Genomic DNA, 7,213 nt, shown 5'->3' on the forward strand with positions numbered 1-7,213 from the left:
ACGTATGCCTGGGAGAGTGCAAGCTGTCATCAAGGCTAATAGTGGGCCAACGCCATATTGAATTCCAGTATTACCGATGGAGGGCACGCCGACCGCGGTGGTCTCGCGGTTCTAGGCGCTGCAATCTGGAACCGCAAGACCGCTACGGTCGCAGGTTCGAATCCTGCCTCGGGCATGGATGTTTGTGATGTCTTTAGGTTAGTTAGGTTTAACTAGTTCTAAGTTCTAGGGGACTAATGACCTCAGCAGTTGAGTCCCATAGTGCTCAGAGCCATTTGAACCATTTGATTTTGTGTGATGTCCTTAGGATAGTTAGGTTTAAGTAGTTCTAAGTTCTAGAGGACTGATAACCACAGCTGCTCAGTCCCATAGTGCTCAGAGCCATTTGAACCATTTGCATCGATGGAGGGCACCACGAACTTGTAAGTCATTTTCAGCCAGGTATCCGGAGACTTTTGATCACATAGTATATGTGACATTCTTGAATGAAAATATACGTGGCCCGGTTCTGTTAGGACAGCTTATGTGAAATTCCAAACTGGAATGTCATCTCATGGTGAGTTGTGGCTTTATAATCCTCGAGCTTTCAACAATAGCTGTGTAGAAGATGAAAATGATAGCTTCACTGCAGCAGGCATCCTGACCACGAATGTAACAGTATGTGTCTGACACCTGTCGGAAAATGGCGGCGGAGCAGCGAGGGAACATCAAGTTTTTTGAACCCTCAATCGTTTGTGGACGAGAATTCATCAAATTCGACCAAAATACCGAGAGGCAGGTTCTTGGTCGGTCCTCCAGGATAAAGTCCCAGTCCACAAAGTGAAGATGTGTGCGATTTTTTGACCAGCGAACGGATAACAGTCCTGGATTACCGGCCAACTTCTTGTTCCCAGATTGAAGCTGTCAATGATGGAACACAATTCGAAGCAGTTGGGGACGTCCATGAAAATTGTAATGTAGTACTAAAAACATTTCCAAGAAAAACGCATTTAAAACGATGTTAGCTGTGTAGACTATTTTGAATAAATAGTGTTTCTGTTAACATAATCCTTGGCTTTTATTTTTCATATCCACAGTCCTAACGGAACTGGGACACACTGTGTATGTCGACTTCCTGATTTGTTTCTCACTTAGATTTACAATGATTCGAAGTGCAAATGTGCCTGAGCTAAATTGTTTTAGGAGTTGCAAAACATGTTTTTTTTTCCAGTTTCAACTCTCAGTAATATGGACACCTAACTTCTTATGATATCTAACTGTATGTAAGCGCCATATTTAAGAATATCACTTCTCCCATACTAGGTAAGACTAACGAGCTTTTTTTGGTACCACAGTAGGCACAAGAACTGGATTTTAATATAAAACATAAGAAGTCACTGGTGAGGCCGATAACACATGGGAAGTTAAACAGCGACCACTTTTGTGAAACAGTTCTTCCCATACATCTTGATGATACGCAGTTATCGTATCAGAAACGTATAGCTCAGATAAGCAGTGTGCTTGACTGTCTCTGGTGTGGAAAGAGATGGGGAGTTTCCATGGAGCAAGAACGCTCTCGTAGACAGCTCCCTGTGACACTTCGACTTGACACCTCTCGTAACTTCGCCAGGAGACTTCTGGAAAAAGGCCCTCCAATATTCGTCTCTGGTGATTAGACCGTTAAATAACTCATTTGGATGGGCCTCACACAGCAGCAGCAATTCCGCTGCTGCCTGATAGGTTCACCGGGCTTTTTGAATGGATGTGAGTGGTCGCAGAACACTTCGAGCGGCGACTTTTGCTACGTCCAAAATTTCGAGCAAGATGTTGAATACCGATCCATGACTGATTCCACTTTTTCCACTGTCGCCTCGATTGTGATAGATCGTCGTGCGAGCACCGGCACCTTAATTTTTCTTGCGATTCTCGATTCTCCAGGATAAGATTGTCTACCCCTTCGTTCGTCGTCGTTCACTTGTTTGGGCACAGCGGAAGCGTGTGCAGAATCTAACTACTGTCCCATACGACAGTGCATGGTGTCGTATATTTCTATAAACTAATTTAGTTTTGTCTGCTCTGTAACACGAGGATTTCACTGTCTACCAGGATTGCAGATATAACCCACAAACAAGCAAAAAACTTATTATGTAATTTTAATTTGTCAAGGAGGTAATTAAAACGTTATGCCTAACGTCGTATGGTTTAATTGGTATGGCATTCATGCAGAACGTGACAGGGCTCGAGCATTTATCTGGGTCACTTGTTACAAATGATTTTATTTTATTTTAGGCGTCTAGTTCCGTAGCAGCAAATTGAGGAACGAATCTCCGAGGTCATAGAACGTGCCAGTAAATTGAATTACAACAGAAAAATAATAACAGATAAAATAAAGTGTTTATTAATCCAAAAAACGACGAACCATAAGCTTATGTAAATGCGATCAACATTATAACGCAGGAATCACTTAATTTTTCGAGGAACTCCTCTACAGAATAGAAGGAGAGACTCATGAGAAAACTTTTCAGTTTAGGTATGAAAGCGAGTGGATTATTGCTAAGATTTTTGAATTCTTGTAGTACCTTGTTGAAAATGGATGTAGCAATATACTGCACGCCTTTCTGCACAAGACTCAAGGAAGTGCGATTCGAATGCAGATTCGATTTCTGCCTATTATTAATTGAGTAAAAGCTGCTAATTCTTGTAAATAAGCTGATATTGTTAACAAGAAACGACGGTAAAGAATAGATGTGTCGTAGCGGCCCCGTATTATTAGAGGGCCCGCACAACTGACACGCAAGATGGGTTGCCGACCCCTTATCAGGAGCGCGGAGAGAAACATCGCCAGCGGACAGAAACAATAACAGACTTTCAAAATAAACACGGAACTGCTTCGCCAGACATGTGACAGAACTCATGTGACTCATGTAGCACTCTGCCGACCTGGCTTTATAAGAACGCCTAGACCGTCAGACCGACAGTGTTTACCAACCGCTAGAAACAGCTCCGGCCAGTACTTATGCCAGCCCCTAGTATTGTATTCACTCGCTGTATCATTGTAGTAGCAGGTTGTATTTTGTGTTGTGTAGAGTAGATTTTGTTCAGTACTTTTCTTCCATTGTCTTGTTTCCTTATTCGGCTTGTCACCACGAGAGTTGTGGGTTTTCTTGAGTTTAAAACTTAATGTATGACAAGAAGGCGCTTTTTCTTTAATTATAATAAAGTGTGTTCAGATTGACTGCTAGTTCTTTTATACTGAGAGGCTAATGTTAGAATACTAATGAACAAGGGTCGGCAAGAAGTTCGCGAACTTAACACCACTTACTGCCCGTACCGCCCATTTCTGAGCCACAAGTATCCTTTGAGAATAGGAATAGTTACCTCAAAATGTAATACCATACGTCATAAGCTAATGAAAGTAAGATAAGTAGACTACTTTTCGTGTCGAATTATCAATTACTTCGGATATGGTTCTAATAGTAAAAATGGCAGCATTAAATCTTTGACAAGATCTTGAACATGGGCTTCCCACGACAGTTAACTATCCATCTGTTCGCCTAGAAACTTGAACTATTCAGTTTCACTAACCGTATGCCCATTCTGTGATATTACACGTCAGGTTTTGTTGAGTTGTCTGTTGAGTTTTACTGTGATTTAGCGTTGGTTTAGGTTCTACAAACCATGAACTTACGTCTTGAAGTGCGCTACTTGAAACAGTGCCAATTTTGCACACACCATCCTTTACTACCAAGCTACTGTCATCAGCAAACAGATATATTTTAGAACCACATGTAATACTAGAGCCGGCCGGTGTGGCCGAGCGGTTCTAGGCGCTTCAGTCTGGAACCGCGCGACCGCTACGATCTCAGGTTCGAAAACTGCCCCGGGCATGGATGTGTGTGATGTCCTTAGGTTAGTTAGGTTTAAGTAGTTCTAAGTTCTAGGAGACTGATGACCTCAGATGTTTAGTCCCATAGTGCTCATAGACATTTGAACCATTTTTTGTAATACTAGAGGGCACATCATTTATATAAATAAGGAACAGGAGTGGCCCCAGTACTGGTCCCTGGGCACTCCCCATTTAACCGTGTCCCACTCGGACCTCACGTCATAGCCATCATCAATACTGATGAGAGTGACCTTTTGTTATTAAAGTAAGAGATGAAGCAATTGTGAACCACTCCCCGTATTCCATAATGATGTAATTTCACGAGCAATATTTTGTGATCAGCACAGTTACATCGAAAAAGCAGCCTGATGGCATAGAAATAGGTCTAAAATTGTCTACATTATCCCTTTCCCCCTTTTTATAAAGCGGCTTTACTACTGATAAGGCAACGGCCTTGCCGCAGTGGATACACCGGTTCCCGTGAGATCACCGAAGTTAAGCGCTGTTGGGCGTGGCCGGCATTTGGATGGGTGACTATCCAGCCGCCATGCGCTGTTGCCATATTTCGGGGTGCACTCAGCCTCGTGATGCCAATTGAGGAGCTACTCGACCGAATAGTAGCGGCTTCGGTCAAGACTACCATTATAACGGCCGGGCGAGCGGTGTGCTAACCCCACGCCCCTCCTATCCGCATCCTCCATTGAGGATGACACGGCGGTCGGATGGTCCCGGTAGGCCACTCGTGGCCTGAAGACGGAGTGCTTTTTTTTTTACTACTGATAGGTGTGTATACTCACCGTTCATAGGAATGATATTCCGTGGCACCAGTCGTCACTCTCTTGATCAAATGTGGTTGTTATCGGTGCAGCCGTCCTATCATAAGGCAAATCGCGATAGACAACACGCTGTCCAGTTTCTGTCGCAGTACTGTGAAGAAGTCCCAAACAGACAAACTGATCTACTGCAGCTCTATCGCACTACTCAGCCGACATCAGTCTTCGCCTTACATTGCCAGTTCCTGAAATGGTAAAACTTTGGAATATCCTCGGATTTCTACACATATTGCCCTTCAGCCACGAACGCTCTTCTGACCTATATGGAGCCATAATCAGGTTTAACACTAACAAGTATATCACCCGCTTGCAGTCAAGACGATTATTCACTCGTATGGTTGTTGCTGTGACAGAGACTTTACTTGGGTCCGCGTGTGCGGAACGGAAACGTGAAGCGAGTGATAGTCCCATACGTATACCAATGAAGCGATTGTCAAGTGCATAGGCAGCGAGTAAACCTTAACTGTTTGTACGTACCACAATGAACAGTTCGATATCTAGGATATTCGCGGTCTGTCAACCTGGTAAACAACCTCAAATTGACCCACAAAAAACACCTAAGCTGCAATGGATGTGTGCCGCACAAGATTTTACGCCACCGCTTAGTCGGTCGGATCTTTGAAATTTTTTATTTCGATAGTGTTAGTAATTTTAAATTTTTCATGAGAACAATGAAAGAAAAAACGTTCTCGCAAACGTTATGCAAAAAGTAATTACGTTTATAATTCGGCTTAAGCTTAACCCTCACAAGCACAATAGTCTCGTAGTAACAAGGACAAAAGAAACAAAACGATTTAATTGTTAATTTTATGCTGTTAAAATCTTGAGGTAAAATTTACACAACCGTCAACTTTACATATTGTAAGTGGGATAACATAATCACGGCTGATTTTAACGGGAAAAGTAAATTAGCTTCGAACGGCAGGCGATGGCAAGAGAGAACATAGAAAACGTCACGCCGCGCGCAGTGCATGTACTACAGCTTAGTTGACCTTTGTACGTCTATAGGAATTGTTTCCCGGCTTGATAGATCACAAGTGTTCTGTATTAAACTGCTCGTCTGGGCTTCCTCCACACCGCTGTGATTTTTTACAAATTGTTATCGTTATAACTATATAATGAAAAGGAAAGTTGCTACTCACCATATAGAGGAGATGCTGAGTCGCAGATAGGCACAACAAAAAGACTGTCACAAATAAAGCTTTCGGCCAGTAAGGCCTTCGTCAAAAACAGACGACACACACACACATGCGCAACTCACACACACATGAATGAAGTCTGAGCCAGCTGAATCCACACTGCCTGTCCTGTATGAGTTGCGTGTGTGTGTGTGTGTGTGTGTGTGTGTGTGTATGTATGTTTGTGTGTCTGTGTCTCTCTGTCGTCTGTTTTTGACGAAGGCCTTACTGGCCGAAAGCTTTATTTGTGACAGTCTTTTTGTTGTGCCTATCTGCGACTCAGCATGTCCGCTATATGGTGAGTAGCAATTTTCCTTTTCATAATATTTTTACATTCCATCCTGGATTTTGTGTCGTTATAACTCGTAGATAGCTTCTTTTCAGTGAAGAGAGAATTCCTTGGAACAAGAAATATCACAAAGAAGTTAAAAGAAAGTTGATTTTTATCTGTTTTATTATTTTTTACTTATTTTAACATTCCATACGTCAAGCTGCATAAATTTCCAAAAATACGTACAAAATTTCAGTATTACTCTGTAAAGAGCTAAGTGATCTGTTTCTGATTCAGTGAACTCCAGCGTACTTTGTCAAGTACCTTGTCACCAAACACTGAAAATATAGCATCGTCTTCTTCCGTTTTAAGCATGTAAATGTGAAACCTTTCCAATGCCGATTTTTCCACTTTCCGCGTTACAGCTGGACTAGGCTCTGCTCATTCTTCTTCTTCGTCATCGTTTTCGTTCTCGTCACCCAAAACAACCAAAATTTCATTTTCAGTAAAAATATTGCAGACTTCCAAATGGTCGTCAAAATGTACCAATGCCACACCTCCTGCTACGTCAGTCATAAGTTTACAGGTATCTCGGAACCGGACTCCATTTCTTCGCTCTTCCGGTGTTGCAGTTGACGCTATGACTCCTTCATGAATCCGTATTTCTTGAAACAGTCAGAAATCGTGTTCGGAGTAACATTTCTTCCGTGATTTATCAGCCATTACCATCACTGCCAAAATAGTAATATTGGGCTTTTGGCAACCGTGTACCGTGCTATACAACACTATCTTCTCACATTCTTTGTGATACAACTTTTTAAAATGCTAAATTATTCCCTGGTCAAGCGCTTCTAATTTCGAAGTAGTGTTTGCAGTAAATCGGTGAAGTTTTACACCATACAGAGATGGCAGAATATTCTGAACTGCGCAATTAATCAGAAAAAGCGAAATTTTTTGCTTCTGGATTTTTTCTCTTTTTTTCATTTTGTTGACCAGGATCAACATCCACTCATTGAACGATTCTGTTTCTGTTTTTGTTAGACAGGTAACACGCAGAAAGCGACCT

The 7,213-nt window shown here is 42.1% G+C and overlaps 1 pseudogene; it reads left to right on the forward strand.

Moving 5' to 3' along the window:
• The first annotated feature begins 4,309 nt into the window (after positions 1-4,309).
• Positions 4,310-4,426, forward strand: LOC124621189 (annotated as a pseudogene).
• The last annotated feature ends 2,787 nt before the right edge of the window (positions 4,427-7,213 follow it).

The sequence above is a fragment of the Schistocerca americana genome, chromosome 6 (genome assembly GCF_021461395.2).
Source record: "Schistocerca americana isolate TAMUIC-IGC-003095 chromosome 6, iqSchAmer2.1, whole genome shotgun sequence".
In the NCBI taxonomy this organism is placed as follows: Eukaryota; Metazoa; Arthropoda; class Insecta; order Orthoptera; family Acrididae; genus Schistocerca; species Schistocerca americana.